This window comes from Delphinapterus leucas, chromosome 10, assembly GCF_059928025.1.
Source record: "Delphinapterus leucas isolate spDelLeu-1000000601 "Yukka" chromosome 10, BTC_Dleu_Yukka2, whole genome shotgun sequence".
Lineage (NCBI taxonomy): Eukaryota > Metazoa > Chordata > Mammalia > Artiodactyla > Monodontidae > Delphinapterus > Delphinapterus leucas.
In genome coordinates, this window is record NC_143138.1 from 73,446,965 (window position 1) to 73,466,573 (window position 19,609).

Here is a 19,609-nt window from a genome sequence, read left to right on the forward strand (position 1 = left end):
AGAAATAAGGAGCTTTGCTTTTTATCTTAACACAATTCTGTATTGTTTTAGTTATTTGGAGAGGGCATGTATTGCTTTTGTAACTAAACACTGAGAGATAACAAGAGAGGGCTTCCCTGGTGGCGCAGTGGTTAAGAATCCACCTCCCACTGCAAGGGATACGGGTTCGAGCACTGGTCGGGGAAGATCCCACCTGCCGCGGAGCAACTAAACCCGTGCGCCACAACTACTGCTCCTGCACTCGAGAGCCCACGAGCCACAACTACTGAGCCCACGCGCCTAGAGCCCATGCTCCGCAACAGAAGAAGCCACCACAATGAGAAGCCTGCGCACCACAACGAAGAGTAGCCCCCGCTTGCCGCGCGCAACAACAAAGACCCAAAGCAGCCAAAAATAAATAAAATAAATAAATTTTTAAAAAAGAGAGAGTCCTACTGTCCAAGAGTGTGTTAGAGTTGCTTATAATAGTGAAGAATTGGAAACTACTAAATGTCTAACAAGGGGAGATTGACTGAAAAATGCCATTCAATAGACAATTCAGCAGTCATTAAAAATGTCATATAAAGATGTTAAAAAAAGTCATAAAAGAATATTTTGTAGCAAAGAAATATTCAAATTATATATTTTAAGTAGAAAAAGGTAGGTCACAAAATATAATGAATGATCCTGTTTGTAAGACTATCTAAAAAAAAAAAAAAGACACTGGAGTTGATAAAAAAATATCCTGACTTAGGAGAAAATTTTTGCTTAGAATTAAACATTTCTTTTTTTTCATCTGTGTAATATCTATTTAACGAAAAGCTTTCTTTATATATATATTTATATAATAAGAAAACAACTGAAACAAAGGAAAGGAATTAAATCACAATGTTTTCACTAATATCTTTGTGGCAGAAATTGCTATGCCACTGTGATGATTAATTTTATGTGTCAACTTGACTGGGCCATGGAGTGCCCAGATATTTGGTTAAATATTATTCTGGTGTGTATATGAGGGTGATTCTAGATGAGATTAACATTTAAATTGCTGGACTTGAGTAAGGCAGTTTGTCCTCCCCAGTGTAGGTGGGCCTCATCCGATCCATTGGAGACATAATAGAACAAGAAAGGCTGAATAAAGGAGAATTCCCTCTCTGCCTGACTGTCTTAGAGCTGGGACAACAGTCTTATCTTGCCTTAGGTAAGACTCAGACTCAAACTGGAACTTACACCATCCCCTCTCCTTGTTCTCAGACCTTTGAACGCAGACGGGAACTATACCATTGCCTCTCCTGGGTCTCCAGCTTGCCTTTGCCGATCATGGGATTTCTCAGCCTACACAACCGCATGAGCCAATTCCATATAATAAGTCTCTCCCTCTCCCTCTCTCTCTGTATATGTATCTCAGTCCTATTGGTTCTTTTTCTCTGGAGGCTAATTAATACAGATTTTGGTACTGAGAGTGAGGTGCTACCGTAACAAATACCTGAAAATATTGAAGTGGCTTTGAATTGGACAAGGGGTTGAGGCTGGAGGAGTTTGGAGGTGCCTGCTAGAAATATGGCCATTAAGGGCAATGATTTTGGTGAGGACTCACAAAGAAAAGGGGAGAACTGGAGGGAGAGCTTCCCTCTTTTTAGAGAATATGTAAATCATCAGTAGAATGTTAGTATATATATGGGTGGTAAAGGCTATTCTGGTGAGATCTCAGATGGAAATGAGGAACATGTTATTGGACAATGGAGAAAAGGTGCTCCTTGTTATAAAGTGGCAAAAGAACTTGGCTGAACTATATTCTAGTGTTTTGTGGAAGGAAAAACTTGCAAGCTATGAAACTGGATAGTTAACCAAGGAAATTTCTAAGCAAAGTGATGAAGAAGCAGTTTGGTTCCTTCTGGCCACTTAGCATTAAACGCAAAAGAGAGAAATGAGTCAAAACAATGAATTGTTGACAAAAAATGAACTAGAACTTTAAAATTCGGAAAATTCTCACCCTGTTTATAGTGAGTGTGAGCCACAGACCTAATCAGCCACCCCAGCACAGAAGGAAGGCTGTCAGACTTCTTAGACCCCACAGAACTGGACTGTGGAGCTAGGCAGCTGCAAACGTGTGCTGTTCTTCAAGGCAAAGGAGGAATGACCACAAAGGTGATTCAGAGATCATCGGGGCTGCCTCCTCAGTTTCAAGGGTTGGGGTGATCTGTTGCTTCCGATTCGCTGGGCCAGACTGCAGCCACCTGGAGCTTGCGGGGTGGGGCCCCCCACCTGGCATAGCTACAGAGGTGGGATCACCCCATTGGGTCTGGAAAGCAGAGCATCGAACCAAAGAGGATTATTCTCAGGCCTCAAGATCTAATATTATTTACCTTATGAGGTTTTGGAATTACTTGGGATCTGATACCCTCTTCTTCCTTCCAATTTCTCCCTTTTGGAACAGTAAAGTCTACCCTGTACCTGTCTCATCATTGTATTCTGGAGCACATAACTTACCTGGTCTAACAGGTTCACAGCTAGAGAGGAATTTTGCCTCAGGATGAATCATACCTCGTGTCTCACCCATATCTGGTTTAAATGAGATTTTGAACTGTAGACTTTAAAGTTGATACTAGAATGAGTTAAGACTTTGGGGGCCATTAGGATTAAATGAATGTATTTTGTATGCAAGAGGGATGTAAACTTTTTGGGGGGGTTGTCAGGGGTGGAATGTTATGGGCTGAATATTCATATGTTGAAGCTCTAACCCCCTATGTGATGGTATTTGGAGCTGGAAGATAATTAGGTTTGTATGAGGTCATGATAGTGGGGCCCCTTGATATGATTAATGTCCTTGTAAGGAGAAACTAGACCTCTCTCTCTGCCATGTGAGGACACAGCAAGAAGAGGGCCATTTGGAGGAGTGCCCTCTTCAGGGAACTGAGTTAGCCAGCACCAGAACTATGAGAAGGAAATATCTATTGTTTAAATCACCCAGTCTGTGTTGCTTTGTTATAGCAGCTCCCGCTGACTGAGACAGCCCCCCAATGTCCATTATCCCCCTTTTCCTTAGTAATGCAGGCTGGTTTAATTTGGAGTGGCACTGAGCCCAACTAAAAGACTACATTTCTCAAGCTTCACAGAAGATATATGTGACCATGTGATGTATGCAAGAGTATTGATTAGAACATCTGGTTATACTCTTTAAAAAGTACACAGGAAGGGCTTCCCTGCTGGTGCAGTGGTTGAGAGCCCGCCTGCCGATGCAGGGGACACGGGTTCGTGCCCCGGTCCGGGAAGATCCCACATGCCGCGGAGCGGCTGGGCCCGTGAGCCGTGGCCGCTGAGCCTGCGCGTCCGGAGCCTGTGCGCCGCAACGGGAGAGGCCACAGCAGTGAGAAGCCCGCGTATCGCAAAAAAAAAAAAAAAAAGTACACAGGAAAAAAGAAAAATATATGTTTATATAGCAGGCAGTTCTACCTCTGAACGTCAAAATTAACCCTTATCTGTTCAAGGCACTATAGTTAGATCTGTCATTTGCAGCCAGATGTGATTCATAACTGACATGAGTCAGCTTTTGCATTAAAGCTTTTACAGTGTACAAAGCTACATCAGAAAGCTTTAGAAGTTAAATGCTAGAAACAAGTTTGTGTATAGAGTTGATTCTCAGTTCATTACTTTTATATAAAAACAAAATTAAAAATAATTTGTTTTGCAGAGCTAGGATTTGTGTTGTTTTTTTTTTTTTTTTTTGCGCAGTACGGGGGCCTCTCACTGTTGTGGCCTCTCCCATTGCGGAGCACAGGCTCCGGACGCACAGGCTCAGTGGCCATGGCTCACGGGCCCAGCCGCTTTGCGGCATGTGGGATCTTCCCAGACAGGGGCACGAACCCGTGTCCCCTGAATCGGCAGGCCGACTCGCAACCACTGCGCCACCAGGGAAACCCTAGGATTTGTTTTTTGTTGTGAATTCCCACTGCTCCTACTTGGCTATCACTCATTGCATCTTCTGCTTAAGAGTCCCCAGTTTTCTGGGAATCCCCTGGTGGTTAGGACTCCGCGCTTTTCACTGCGGGTTCGATCCCTGGTCAGGGAACTAAGATCCTGCAAGCCGCATGGCACGGCCAAAAAAAACGCAAAAAGAGTCCCCAGTTTCCCAACAGGAAGCCACCCCATGATCATTCTCAGTCCATGAGGTTCAGGAGGAGGTAAATGCTACCCCTGAACTGCAGTGTGGGCATACAACCCAATCCTAGCTAATCAGTGTATTCCATAGACCTAGAGCAATGACGAATGCAGGCACATTTCCATGTGTGACTCATTTAAATGATGCAGCTCAACTCTGGGAGGCATTAGAACTGTTCTGAAAGAGGCACTGTCCAAACACCAGAATTACTGAGAGGATAGCTTGGCGCTGTTAGCAGCCTTACCACCATAAATGAAGAAATGGCCCTAGAGATCCATTTGGCCCTAGATTTAGCCAAGCCTGAACTTTTCAGATATATGAGTCAAATAAATTTTCCTTTTTGGTTGAACTAGTTTGAGCTAGCTCTTCTAACATTTGCAGCACATGGTAAATAATCCTGATTCATTACATTAGCCTTTTATCACATCGAGTTGCTCATAGGAAATCTTCCCTGAGAATTTATTTACCAAAAAAGCAGTATAATAGAATACTAACTCACATAATGCATTGCTTCTGGGTTTTTATATTATAAAATAATCCACAATTTATTTTTAATTGGACAAAACAGGGAGAAATACTATTACTATAATATAATCATTATCACCTAGCTAAAGGATATTTATCTCTACAAAATTATGAAGCAACTATCACTGAAAAATAATCTTCAAAAAAAGATAGCTCAGGGCTTCCCTGGTGGCGCAGTGGTTGAGAGTCCGCCTGCCGATGCGGGGGACGCGGGTTCGTGCCCCGGTCCGGGAGGATCCCACATGCTGTGGAGCGGCTGGGCCCGTGAGCCATGGTCGCTGGGCCTGCGCTTCCGGAGCCTGTACTCCGCAATGGGAGAGGCTGCAGCAGTGAGAGGCCCGCGTGCCACACACACACGAAAAAAGATAGCTCAACTCATTCTCCCTTCCTTCCTTCAAATATTTACCTTATAAAAGCTATAGTCTTAAATTGTGAGGGATAGCAAACTGAATGTGATGTTTTCTAGGACCGTACAATTTAGCAGAGCAGACAAAACATGAATGCTAATAACCGTTTTACACCATTTTCTAAGAATTAGAGAATAAGAGAAGTATCTAGAGGAGGTTTAAAAAAACCCACAAAAAACCATGATTCTGTCATATTATTAGAGCTGTTAGAGTTCTTAAAAATCCAACAATTCTTTCAGTACATGGTTGAGGAAATTGTAGCTCAGAGAGCCAGTGACTTATTTCCCATTGCAAGTCAGTGGCAAAATCCTGTTGGAAGCCAGAGCTCCTTAGACACAGTCCAACATTCTTTCTTACTACCCCACCCTACCTCTGTTAGGAGAAAAGCAAAATACCAGGCAAGTTTCTCAAACTATAATTTTTCTTCTGCACAACCTGAAATGGAGAGAAAATCTCAAAGACCCCACTAAAATAAGCTTGATTCTCTTTTTGTCATATACAGAGGCAATCCAGAAAGGCTCTGCCTAGTTTTGAGAGTTTGCCTTTAACTTTCTGTTATGATTTTTCTCTCATTGACTTTTTTTTTTTTTTTTTAGTCTAACCTTGAATGTGCAGCAACCCTGCCTGATAAAATCCCAACCAGCTTGTTTTGAACATGTTTGTTCTCTTCTGTATTCTGGGCAAACTAATGGAGCCTGATAGCCCAAACTGAAAGAGTTACCTAAGTTAAACTTAATCCAGGAAGTCTTCTTTGGCTGATATCCCAGCTGGGCAGTGCCAGCCTGAACAAAAGGCTAAGATACTGCAAATTCTAATTCAAGTGTGAGTAAGAGTTTTGTCTAAGGAAAATAAAAGAGATACAGTGACTCCAAACTAGGACTGCTATTCCTAGACACCTTCTTGTGAAGAATTTACATAGAAGACCAGTTCTTATTGGAAATAGTTGCTGTGAAATGTGTATTTTTGCACTGTTGCTGAGATGGCAACCCCTACAAATAATTTTGGAAATTATTTGTAGGATTAAAAATTTGGTTTCAAAGAAAAACAAAGTCAGAGGACTCACACACCCTGATTACAAATCTTACTACAAAGCTACAGTTATCAAAATACTGTGGCACTGGCATAAAGACAAACATATAGATCAATGGAATAGGATAGAGAGCCCCAAAATAACCCATTGCATATATGGTCAAATGATTTTTGACAAGGGTACCAAAACCATTCAATGGGGAAAGGATACACTTTTCAACAAACGGTGCTGGGAAAACTGGATATCCATAAGATAGAAGAAGAATGAAAAAAGAATGAAGTTGACCCTTACCTTAAACCCTATACAAAAATAACTCAAAATGGATCAAAGACCTAAATATAAGGGCTAAACCTATAAAGCTCTTAGAAGAAAACATAGAAAAAAAGCTTCTTGACATTGGATTTGGCAATGATTTCTTGGGTATGACAGCAAAAGCACAGGCAACAAAAGAAAAAAATAGGTAAATTGGATTTCCTCAAAATTAAAAATTTTTTGTGCATCGAAGGATGCCATCAGCAGAGTGAAAAGACAGCCTACAGAATGGGAGAAAATATTTGCAAATCATTAATCTGTTAAGGGATTAATATCCAAAATATATAAAGAACTCCTACAACTTGAAAGACAACAAAAAACAACCCAATTCAAAAATGGGCAAAGGACTTAAAAAGGCATTTCTCCAAAGAAGATATACAGATGGTCAATAAGCACATGAAAAGATGCTCAACATCACTAATCATTAGGGAAATGCAAATCAAATCCATGAGAAACCACTTCACGCCCATTAAGTAGGCTACTATCAAAAACAAACAATCAAAAACAAAAGAAAATAACACATGTTAGTGAGGATGTGGAGAAATTGGAATCCTTGCACATTGCCAGTGGGAACGTAAAATGATGCAGCCACTGTGGAAAACAGTATAGAAGTTCCTCAAAAAAATTAAACATAGAACTGTCACATTTAAAAAAAAAAAAAAGAATTGTCACATAATACAGCAATCCCACTTCTGGGTATATACCCCAAAGAATTAAAAGCAGGGACTCAAACAATTATTTGTACATCAGTGTTCATAGCAACATTATTCACAATAGCCAAAAGGAGGAAACAACCCAAATGTCCATCTACAGGAGAATGGATAAACAAAATGTGGTATATACATACAGTGGAATATTATTCAGCCTGAAAAAGGATTAAAATTCTGACACATGCCGCAACATAGATGAACCTTGAAGATATGATGCTAAGTGAAATAAGATAGACACAAAAAGTCAAATATTATATGATTCCACTTAATATGATGTGCCTAGAGACTCATATAAGACTCAGAGACAGAAAGTAGAATGGTGGTTGCCAGGGACTAGGAGGAGGAGGGAATGGGAAGATATTGTTTAATGGGTACAGAGTCTCAGTTTGAAATGATGAAAAAGTTCTAGAGATGGATAGCTTTGGTGGTTGAACAACAGTCTGCATGGACTTAATGTCACTGAACTGTATACATAAAATGGTTAAAATGGTAAATTTTATGTTATGTATATTTTACCACGATAAAATAAAATGTTGGCTTCAGGCACAGTCATACATTGAAAATAATTTTCAATTATTTTCAAGAGCCACGTTTGCTGAATTATAGGTTTGTTTGTTGTCAAACAATAATATGTACTTCAGAGTTTCATTCACTCATTTTTTAATAAGTACTTTGAAGTTTCATTCATAAATATTCATTGACAACTAGCTGAGGTTACAAAAATGAGCAAAACAGACATAGTTGCAGCCATAGCAGAGCTTACAGTTTGTTGTGGGAAACAGGTAAAAAGAAAGTAAACAAGGGACTTCCCTGGTGGTCCAGTGGGTAAGACTCTGTGCTCCCAATGCAGGGGGCCCAGGTTTGATCCCTGTTTGGGGAACTAGATCCCTCATGCATGTTGCAACTAAGAGTCTGCGTGCTGCAACTAAGAAGTCCACATGCTGCACCTAAAGATCCCACATGCCTCAACGAAGATCCCACTTGCCACAACTAATACCCAGCACAGCCAAAAATTTTTTTAAAAAGTAAGCAAGCAAATAACTAAAAATAATGATGAATTATGTGTAAAGAAGTAAATATTGTGATAAGATACAGATTAATGGGGGTGGGAAAGACCTACTTTAGAAGGATTTGATAGATGGTGTATTAGTCTGCTAGGGCTGAATTATATGATAAAAATAAATATTTGATTTGTGTCCCAGGTTGCTGGCATACAGCACCTAAAACCGTTGGAGTCTCTGGAGTGATAAGAGGGACTTTTGTATGCTAATGAGATGACTGGTGACTGGGGCCCCCTAGATAGCTTCAGACTGGGGGCTGGTTGCCAGAAAGGCATAATTAGAGGGTTGAAACTTTCAACCCCACAGAAGGGGAGGGGAGAGGTGCTGGAGATTGAGCTAATCACCAGTTGCTGGTGATTTAATCAATTGTGCCTACATAATGAAACCTCCATAAAAACCCCTGAATGATGGGGTTCAGAAAGCTTCTGGGTTGGTGAACACATGGAGGTGCTAGGAGAGACCATGGAAACTCTGCACTTCTTCCCCCATACCTTGCCCTATGCATCTCTTCCATCTGGCTGTTCATGAGTTGCATCTTTTATAATAAACTAGTAATAGTAAGTAAAGTGTTTCCCTGAGTTCTGTGAGCTGTCCTAGCAAATTATCAAACCTGAGGAGGGAATTGTGGGAACTCCTGATTAATAGCCAGTTGGTCAGAAGTACCTGGGACTCGTGACTGGTGTCCGAAGTGGGGGCAGTTTTGTGGAACTGAACCCTTTCACCTGAGGGATCCGATGCTAACCCTAGGTATATAGTGTTAGAATTGAATTGAATTGTTGAACACCCACTTGGTGTCCGAAGAGTTGGAGAATTGGTTAGTGTGAGGAAAATATCCATACATTTGGTGTTAGAAGTATCATGAGTAAAAAAAATTCAGAGGCTGCCATAACAAAATACTATAGACTGAGTGGCTTGAACAACAGAAATTTATTTTCTCACAGTTCTAGAGACCAGAAGCCCAAGATCAAGGTGCCATCAGGATTCGTTTCTGGTGAACCCTCTCTTCCTGGCTTGTAGATAGCTGCCTTTTTGCTGTGTTTTCACATGGCCTTTCCTTACTGTGTACAAGGAGAGAGAGAAATCTCTGGTGTCTCTTCCTTTTCTTATAAGAACACAAATCCTATCAGATTATGACCTCATTTAACCCCCCTAAAGGCCCTATCTCCAAATACAGTCATATTAGGGTTAGGGCTTCAACTGTGAATTTGGGAAGGGACACAATTCAGTCCATAGCAGATGGGTGATCAGAGAAGGCCTTTCTGAGGAGGTGACGTTTCCACTGAGACCTAAAGGCTCTTGGAGCTTGTTATGGGATGAGCCAGAGGATGGTCACCATGCAGAGAAGAAATATGTGCAGAGGTATAAGGTGCATTAGTTACACTGCTTGAGAATACTGAGTTATGAGGCAGAAGAAAAGAAAAAGCAAATGGGATAAATGAAACTCATAACATATATTAAGTTTAGATAAGTAGTTAGTGGGTAGAGCATGTGTGTTAAATGTAAATAGAAAGGAATTAAAAGACCAAGAGTAATAGTTGAGAGGCACTAAGTATACATAAGGCACATAAGCACTAAATAAATATTCATGACAAATTAAATATATACAAGATATTTAATGTCTAGGATGTTGGTGGTTGAACATCCTAGGATATTTAATGTCTAGGATACACTAAATATACATGAGCACTTAATATTTATGAGCTCTTAATCCAGCCACTCACTGGTAATAACTGTTCTGGCGTATGTGTCTTCTGCCCAAAACATAAAAACTCATAGCTGTTCAGCAGGGTAATTGGCAAGCTACAGCTATTGGCCAGGTGTACTTGTCCCGGCATCTTTCTGGTAGAACAAGTGTGTACCACTGGCCCAGGGCACCTTCTGTCTGTGGGCCCTCTTGATTGGACCTCAACTCTGGTCTGTCAGCAGAGAAGGCTGACACAGCAAAGAAAGGGAGGATATACAAGCATTACATAACCCAGGATTTGAGCAGTGTGATCCTTCCACCATTCATGCAACCTTTCCTAATAGTGTGTTAACTTACCCTTTCTCTTTTCCCTTGCTCTGTGCTGTGTTTTAAATTAATTTAATAAACTATGTGATTCAAGCATTTTAGTTTGATCTGTAAGTTCCTATACAGCAAAAGGCCTTAAAATGGGAAAAACTCAATGTGTTCTAGAGCTGCATTGCCCAGTATGGTAGCCAAACTACCTACGTTTGGCTATTTAAATTTAAATTAATTAGAATTAAATAAAATTAAAAATTCATTTCTTCAATTGCACTAGCCATATTTCAGGTGCTCAATAACTGTGTGTGGTTGGTGGACACCAAGAGATGACTGGAGAGTGCAGAAGAACATTTCCGTTAGCAAGGAAAGTTCTGTTGGGCAGTGATGTTTTCAAAACTTAGAGGAAGCCAAAGTGGCTGCAGGGTGTTGCTGAGGAGAGTGACAAGAGATGAGTTTGAGGGGAAGGAGTTATTGACATCATGCAGGGACTTGTGGACCATGGTAAAGAGTTTGGATTTTAGTCCAAATACAATACACATAATTTGGTTTATATTTCAAGAAGATTCCTTTGGTTATTGACTGGAGAATGGGTTAGAAGATGTGCAGAAATGAGTTGACATAGTAGGCCTGAGTGCTGTCTTTTGAAAATCTGGCTTACAGGATTGGTCCTTGGCAGGTGTCTGGAAACTCGGGTTTTGGGAGGGTTCCCATCACCCCGTTGATAAGATTGGCTCACTTTGCATGAACTGTTTGTATAAACAATGTGCTGTATGTTGAACACCTGCTTTCCTTTGAGGAATCTGGGATTTTGGTACCTGCTAGGCAGAACATGTCTATGTGATTTGCCCCCAATCTGTGGATGCTGAGGTTTTCTTTTTTAAAATTTTATATTTATTAATTTTCTTTAGTTTTTTGGGCTAAAGAAAAAAGTTTTAGTTTTTTAGTGTTGGGTCTTAGTTGCGGCACGCAGGATTCTTCGTTGAGGCATGGGGACCTTTTGTTGTGGCCCACGGGCTTCTCTCTCGTTGTGGCATGTGGGCTCTGTAGTCTGCAGCACGTGGACTCTCTCATTGAGGCCCATGGGCTCAGTAGTTGTGGCACACGGGCTTAGTTGCCCTATGGCATGTGGGATCTTAGTTCCCCAACCAGGGATCGAACCCGTGTCCTCTACACTGGAAGGCAGATTCTTTACCACTGGACCACCAGGGAAGTCCCTGGATGCTGAGTTTTAAACAAACTTCCCTGGTTGGCAACATTTTACATGTGCTGTCACAACTTATTGCCAGGGGAATTAAGCACATCCTGTGTGACTCTAGTGGGAGAAGACTCTTGGAAGCTTGGGCCTGGTTTTCCCTAGACTTTGCCCCCTGTGCCTTTTCCCTTTGCTGACTTTGTTTTGAACACTTTTTCTGTAATACTTCATAGCCATGAGTATGATTATATGTTTTCTGAGTCCTGTTAAAGTCTTCCTAGCAAATCATTGAACACGAGAAGTGGTCGTGGGGACCCCTGACACAGAGGAGGAGGAGATAACAATGAAGTGGAAAAAACATTTAAGAAGCAATTTCAATCATCCATCCAAGTGAGAGATAATAATGACTTGACTAGAATGGCACCTGCCTGGCTAATGTTAATGATCTTCAGGTGCTCCTTGCCCCTTGAGGCATACAGAAATGCTGGCAATTATGGAATCCAGAAAAATTGAACCAAGAGCTTTGGCCTTGGTTCATCATGGTAGCTTGGAGATATTCGCTCCCACCTCATTTTCAATTTGAATCTCAGCAGCTCTTACTGAGGGCGTCTACCCTCTCTAGACCACTGGGATTTTAAGTGTAGATCCTAAGGCTAAATGTGCTTAGTGTTGAGAGCCCGGGCTTCCATACTCACCTTCTTCAGTGGTTTTGCACCTCCCATGACGGAACTGTATGGGATCAAGACTCACGTCTCTATTAGTTATATACTTTTATATTCTCTTACAGTAATTGCTACAGTTTTACATGGGTAAAATTTTTCTTCCAAGCTAAACTGTTTGTTTTATAATTTATACTTTTGTAGGCCTCACTTTGCTGAGCATAAAGAATGCAATAGGGCTTTCCTAGTGGCGCAGTGGTTAAGAATCCTCCTGCCAATGCAGGGGACATGGGTTTGAGCCCTGGTCCGGGAAGATCCCACATGCCACGGAGCAACTAAGCCCACATGCCACAACTACTGAGCCTGCGCTCTTGAGCCCGTGAGCCACAACTACTGAAGCCCATGTGCCACAACTACTGAAGCCTGTTTGCCTAGAGCCTGTGCTCCGCAACAAGAGAAGCCACTGCAATGAGAAGCCCTCGCACCGCAATGAAGAGTAGCCCCCGCTTGCTGCAACTAGAGAAAGCCCGCGCGCAGCAACAGAAGACCCAATAAATAAATAAATAAATAAATAAGAATAGCTCAACCCCTAACGTTGCTTTTAAAAAGAAAAAAAAAAAACACGAATGCAATAAATATTGTTGATAGGTACAAAAAGGAGAATACACAGTTTCTGCCTAAAGAAATTTACAACTGGCCAAGGAAGTACAACTGAGAAGGAGAGGCCCAGATATGACCACAAATCAAGGAAGAGTAATAGAACTGGAAATGAGAAAAGGAAGTACTATAGGCACTCTAAAAGAATAAGATTAGATCTTGCTGAGGGTTCAGAAAAGGATACATAAAGATAGACTCATTAAAGAATGCCTTTGAAGTCTTGAACCCCTTTAAGAGAGAAAAGAGATTTTTCGTTTTGATTTTCTAGTTTTTTGAAAGAAGGATTTTAAGATCTAAAACAGCACTGTTGGGGGTGGATGCGGAAGTCTGGAAAACATTTTATTCTCTCTTGATCCCTCTTCATTAAGATTCAGACTTTGTTTAAATTTTATTTGCAAGAGGTATCATTTAGTAATAAAATGATAATAGATATTAACATTTCTATTAACATCTAATGTTAATAGATATTAACATTTAATATCTATTAATGTGGATTCAAACTGTGTAATTTCATTTCATAATAGTTATGCAACTAGTGCTGCCATTCTTTCACCCATTCTGCTCAACTTTCATGTCAGTGGTAGAAGGCCTTGATGTAGACTGTAGCAATAGAGGTAGACCAGCAAACTGCAGGCACCAAGTCCCTGTTTCAGCATTTATCCCTGCCCCCAAACTCCCAGACCCTAGAGAATGTTATTATAAAGTCATGTTAGGTACTTTTCCAATAGGACTGACTATGAAACTAACCGTCCTGATATGAGACGTTGATGAAGAGGAGCACAGTGACTTTAAAGAAGCATCAGACGCAGGAAAAATCTTTTATTGCATAAGAAAATACTAAGAAGCAGAAAAATAAACATTAAATTATTTGATAGAAACATTTATATTTCATTTGTATGTTAAGACTGATAACCTGTAAAAAAGAAATTCTGGAATGCTATTTACATAGTTTTGTAAAAGAGGTATCAGAGCAGCACTTGGATGAGATCTCTTGCAAAAATAGCACTCTCTAACAATAGGATGATAGCTAAAATTACTGTATTTCAAATAACCCAGTGCAGGGCTGGATGAGGGAATGGAGTCAAAGCTGGAAAAAGGTTTCAATACCAAGAAGGGGAAGCTATTAAAGCTGCATTTGTTTTTGCAGCCAGGAGTTTTCTGATGGTTCTCTGATTGTTGGTATGTATCATATGTTAGTTGAAAAAGTGGTTTGCAGTGCCCTTCCCCTAAAGAGTCAGATTCAGTAAATGTAGGTAGGATGGGGTATCTGCATTTTTAACAAACTCTCTAGGTTGTTCAGATGCAGGTGATCTGAGGATTGTACCTTGAGAAACACCGAACATTCAAAGCATTGCTGCTTCAGATTTTCTGCACAGAAGGTAGAGTGTGGAAAGCTCTCCAGTTGGAAAGGGTGGCTAGGGGGAATTGTCTGGAAGTTTGTTTAGAAAGCAAACACTCTGTATGCTTTTTGGTTTTGTTTCTTTTAAAATAAGTTTATTTATTTATTTTTGGTTGCACTGGGTCTTCGTTGCTGCGCGTGGGCTTTCTTTAGTTGCAGCAAGCGGGGGCTATTCTTTGTTGCGGAGCACGGGCTCTAGGTGCGCGGGCTTCAGTAGTTGTGGCTCACGGGCTCTAGAGCACAGCCTCAGTAGTTGTGGCGCACATGCTTAGTTGCTCCGCGGCATGTGGGATCTTCCCGGACCAGGGCTCGAACCCGTGTCCCCTGCATTGGCAGGCGGATTCTTAACCACTGCACCACCAGGGAAGCCCTCTCTGTATGTTTATTTGAGGTGATGAGGGGATCCTGGGGGACACTGGTGCATCCATTGGTTAAGGGATACTTAAGTGTTGTGCTTCTTAAACATTAATGTACACACAGATCACCAGGGATCTTGTTGAAATGCAGATTCTAATTCAGGTGGGTCCTGAAAATTCTGTATTTCTAACAAGCTCTCAGGTGATGCCAGTGCTACTGGTCCCAGGACCGCACTTTGGATGGCGAGATTTTAAATGACAGTGGGGTTATGTCATGGAGAAAGATATGGTCAGAAATTGCCTGTGAGGTGGAAAACCAAGACATGAAATACAGCCACAGTCTGAAGAAGACAATTCAAAGGGTGAGCAAATTAGAATCATGAAAGGGGAAATAACTAAGAGTGAATCACCAAGGCTCTGGATCTCAGCCTTCTTTTTCTTCACATGGAGGATGTTTGGTGTCTGCATGAAAAGAGGGGATCATAAATAAGGTCACAGGCCAGGTCCTATCAGACAAAAAGGTCCAGCAAAGTTTCTTAAAGAAACACACCGTTTTCTCTGATTAACAAACACACCTCCCACGAGCCACAAAATGCAACTTTGCAACACAGGATAACTGATTATCACCACAGAAGTTTCAAAAACCAAGATTTTATCATATCTTCCTTGGCTGAAAATCCTGGATGGTTCCCCACTGTTAGGGACAAACCCGTACTTCTGAGCCTTGAATTCAGTTCCCTCCATATTCATCCCTACATTTCCAACACTAGCTCTTACCAATATTTAGTTTTCAGTGCAGGTCACACTTACCTACAGGGTATTTCCTACTTGTAAGCCTCTGCTTCAGTCAGTTCTTTGCTGGAATACCCTTTTTCTAATATAGTCTTCAAAGACTAGTATAAATATAATAATAATGATGATACAGCAACAATCTGTGCTCAAATAGTCTTTCCTATTCGATAGGCATTAACGTTATCAGAATGAACCCTCACTCCAATTCTGAAAGATATAATTGTCCATTCATTTATTCAGCAAATATTTATTGAGCCCCTAATGTGTGCTAGGTACTCTCTAGGCACTGAAAACCTAAATAGAAATAGACAAGTCCTTCCTTCAACAGGCTTATATTCCAGTTTTAAGAGATAGTGAAATAAACATACTCTATGTCAGTGATAAGTGCTGTGGAGAAAAATGAAGCAGGCTCTGGGGATAATGTTAAAGGTAATTGAGCAGATACCTGCATGGAGAAACTATTATCCTGAGGATAATGCAAAAGGCATGCCTGACATGTTTTGGCAAGGGGAGTGTGACTGAAGAAGAGGATGGTTGGAACTGAGATCAGAAGTGGGGGAGGTAGTGCTAAGTCATATAAGAGGGCTTTCTAGGTTAGTCTAAGAATTTTGCCTTTTCCTCAAAGTTAGATGAAAGCCATCATCCTTTTCAAAAGAAAATTGATGACGGGAATAAGGGTAGAATCAAGGAGACCTATTAGGAGGCTACTGCAAAGATCCAAGTGAGACATGGTGGAGACTTGGCCCAAGGTAGAAGCAGGGTAGGTGGAGAGAAGTGGTCAGATTCTCGTTCTGTTCTGAAGCTTCAGGAGGCAGAATATGAGTGGCAGTGAGAGAATGAGGGAAGCTAAAGACAACTAAATTTTCTGGTCTCTACAACTGGCAGGATGGAGTTGCTATTTGTTGTTATCTTATAGATAGATAAAGAATTTGAGGTTTCAGGAGGTTAAGTAACTCCTCCACAGTCAACTGTCTAGTTGTCTGTTATAGGTTTATATGGAGAGGTTTAGTGGTAGTTCCTTTTCCCCATCTCCTCAAGAAAATAGCCTTTACTAGTATAAAGACAACACTAAGGCTGGGGAGGGGTTGTGGAATTTTAGGATTTCCAAGTATCTCCCTCGAAAAGAACAGACCCAGGTTGGGATGGCTGCAGGATGCCTGGGAGACAGGTCACTAAGCACTGAGATCCTGAAAGCAGCTTTAAAAGTGTTGCGGGGCTGCTTCCCTGCCTAGAATGGAGAAGACTTCTGGAGAGGACTGTCTCTGGCCAGACAAAGGAGGATCAATAGCATAACCCCAATCCAGTTTCCTAGGGCCACTCAAACCCTGGAGGTCATATATAATTCACTGTAGCGGGGAAAAGAATCCCAGAAATAACTCTTGTCCACCTTGATGAGTGGGGGCTCTGAGTCATATATTTTTTTTGTCTGTTTCTGTTTTTTTTTTTTTTTTGGCCGCACTGTGCGGCATGTGGGATCTTAGTTCCCTGAACTGGGATCAAACCTGTTCCCCCTGCAGTGGAAGCATGGAGTCTTAACCACTGGACTGCCAGGGAAGTCCCGAGCCATGTTTTATTTGAATGAACAAATAAATAAATACATAAATAAATAATAAGGGGACTTCCCTGGCAGTCCATTGGTTGGGACTTCGCCTTCCAATGCAGGGGGTGTGGGTTTGATCCCTGGTCGGGGAGCTGGGATCCCATATGTCTCAGGGCCAAAAGACCAAAACATGAAACAGAAGCAATCTTGTAACAAATTTAGTAAAGACTTTAAAAATGGTCCACATCAAATAATCTTTAAAAATAATAATAATAAAAGAAAGAAAGAAATATGACAGGGATGTTTACCATGGTATTGCTAATTAAAAGAAAGCCTTGGGGGTTTCCCTGGTGGCGCAGGGGTTGAGAGTCCGCCTGCCGATGCAGGGGACTCGGGTTCGTGCCCCGGCCGGGGAAGATCCCACATGCCGCGGAGTGGCTGGGCCCGTGAGCCGTGGCCGCTGAGCCTGCGCGTCCGGAGCCTGTGCTCCGCGGCGGGAGAGGCCACAACAGTGAGAGGCCGGCGTACCGCAAAAAAAAAAAAAAAAAAAAAAAAAAGCCTTGGGAACAACCCAAATGTTCAACAGTGTGGGAATGGTTGGCTAAGTTACGGTGTTTATATAGAGCGTAATACTACGCATCTGTTTAGAAAGCTGGAACCAGATCTATATTTATGGAAATGGAAAGGTGTCCACAACGTGTTGCAAAATGAAAGGATCAGTTTACAGAACAGTATGATTCTGTGTAGGTCACGCTACGGGCATACATATGCATACACAAATATATGTATGAAGAGACGGTTGGAAGCAAGTTCACAAAATTTTAACAATGCTTATCTGTGGCTGGTGAGGTTTATGTAATTTAGTTTATTTCCTGCTTTTCTGGATCAATTGAATTTTTTTTAAATGAGCATGTCTCAATTATGTAATCAAAGGAACTTTTTCATCTTAGAAAAAAATCTGTTACCTAAGTTTTTTTTTAATTAATTTATTTTATTTATTTATTTTTGGCTGCGTTGGGTCTTCGTTGCTGCGCACTGGCTTTCTCTAGTTATGGCGAACGGGGGCTACTGTTCCTTGCTGTGCGCCGGCTTCTCTTGTCGAGGAGCACGGGCTCTAGGCACGCGGGCCTCCATAGTTGTGGCTCGCGGGCTCCAGAGCGCAGGCTCAGTAGTTGTGGCTCGCGGGCTTAGTTGCTTCAGTGCATGTGGGAACTTCCCGGACCAGGGCTTGAACCCACGTTCCCTGAATTGGCAGGCGGATTCTTAACCACTGCGCCACCAGGGAAGCCCTATTACCTAGGATTTTGCAGATTTACCTTTAATTATGCTGTAAAACTGTTTTATCTAAAGCTAGATATAAAATATTCATTAGACATTTTGCTCCTTAGAAAATTTTTATTGAGCCTCAATTTTCATCAATTAAATGTTGAAAAAGTTAAGTACATTAAGTGGTGTCTCCAGATGCTAATCACTAAGCACTCAGCTCCATTTCCTTATTTTTAACATTACTTTCCTTGGGCTTTCTTGCTAACAAAAATTAAGTGGTAATTATTTTTTTTAACCGCAGTTATTTCCACAAATAAGATGACATGAAGTCCACTGCTGTTAATTTTTACTGAGGCAGAAATAGTTTTGAAACAACTAAAAGAAAAAGTCCTGTTCAAAATCTGGGATTGTAGCACATTTATCATAGTGATCTTTCTTCTCAACTTGATTACAAAACTATATGACCTGGCAAGTTACTTTTTCTTTAATCCTTGAAATGCTAGTGCTATGGACACTGCATTTATCTATGTGATCTTTCTAAATATATACCTCTTGGATAAGTAGATCAGGTCAAATCAGGTGAATTCCAAGTCTTGGAGCGTTGACTACTAGGCCATACTTAGGTGTTAGAGATGAAAATCACTGTATTAGTTGAAAAACAATTTCAAAGAATTAGACAGCTATTGACAATGAATCAAGAATGAATGCCTGTAAAATATTCAATTAAAAAAATCAAGAATTCTGCTACACCTGTTATATAGTCAGTAAAGGAAGAGGTTTTATTTTCTTTTGTTCACAAAAAGCAGGAAGAGGAGAAAGGGGAAAAAAGGAGGAAGTAGAAGATCATGAAACTCATATAAATTTACTGGAAAATAGGTGAAGAAAATGGAAGCAAAATTTAATTCAGAAAATTTTAAAATCAGTGATATCGAAATGGGGCATAGATCATAAGATGTTATACATGATGGAAAATGTAGATCTAAGAAAGGAAACTTTGGGGGAGGGAACTAATTTTTTAGACTCTTCCCTCTCCTTCAATCTCTATACTTAATTAGTCACCAGATTCTGCTGATGGTTGAATCCCCAGCAAAACTGGAAGATACTACAAAATGGCCTTCCACCTGTACCTGGTTCTGACTTCATGCCATTGATCCTATCCCAGGTTTTTACTGTAAATCTTATTTCTAAATGGCTTTGCTATCAATGAAAGATAAATCTAAAACTCTAAATTGTAGTTTGATTTCATTTCACCCATGGAATTACTTACCTTTTAAGAAGGGATGCTTGTATGAAAAAGCCTTCAAAACTTCTGTGCATCTTCAGCCTGACTTCATTCCCTCTTGGGTTCCAAGCCAGACCAGTGTTTCTAGTTGTCCCCTGTACATGTTTACCTCGGTGTCCTACACACCACTCAAACTCACCCCTTCAAAACTTGCTCCTCAAGACCTCCCTGGTGGTCCAGTGGTTAAGAATTCACCTTCCAACACAAGGGTCACGGGTTCGATCCCTAAGCCCACGCGTCACAGCTACTGAGCCTGCATGCTACAACTAGAGAGAAGC

General features: G+C 41.0%; 1 long non-coding RNA gene across 4 annotated transcripts in view; it reads right to left on the bottom strand.

Annotated features, from left to right (window-relative positions):
* Positions 1–651: 651 nt before the first annotated feature.
* Positions 652–19,609, bottom strand: part of LOC149748294 (uncharacterized) — a 35,129-nt gene continuing 16,171 nt past the window's right edge. For all 4 annotated transcript variants that reach the window (XR_016394485.1, XR_016394484.1, XR_016394483.1 and 1 more), the window contains one exon: positions 652–18,691. This is a non-coding gene — a long non-coding RNA (uncharacterized LOC149748294). The remainder of the gene's footprint in view (positions 18,692–19,609) is intronic.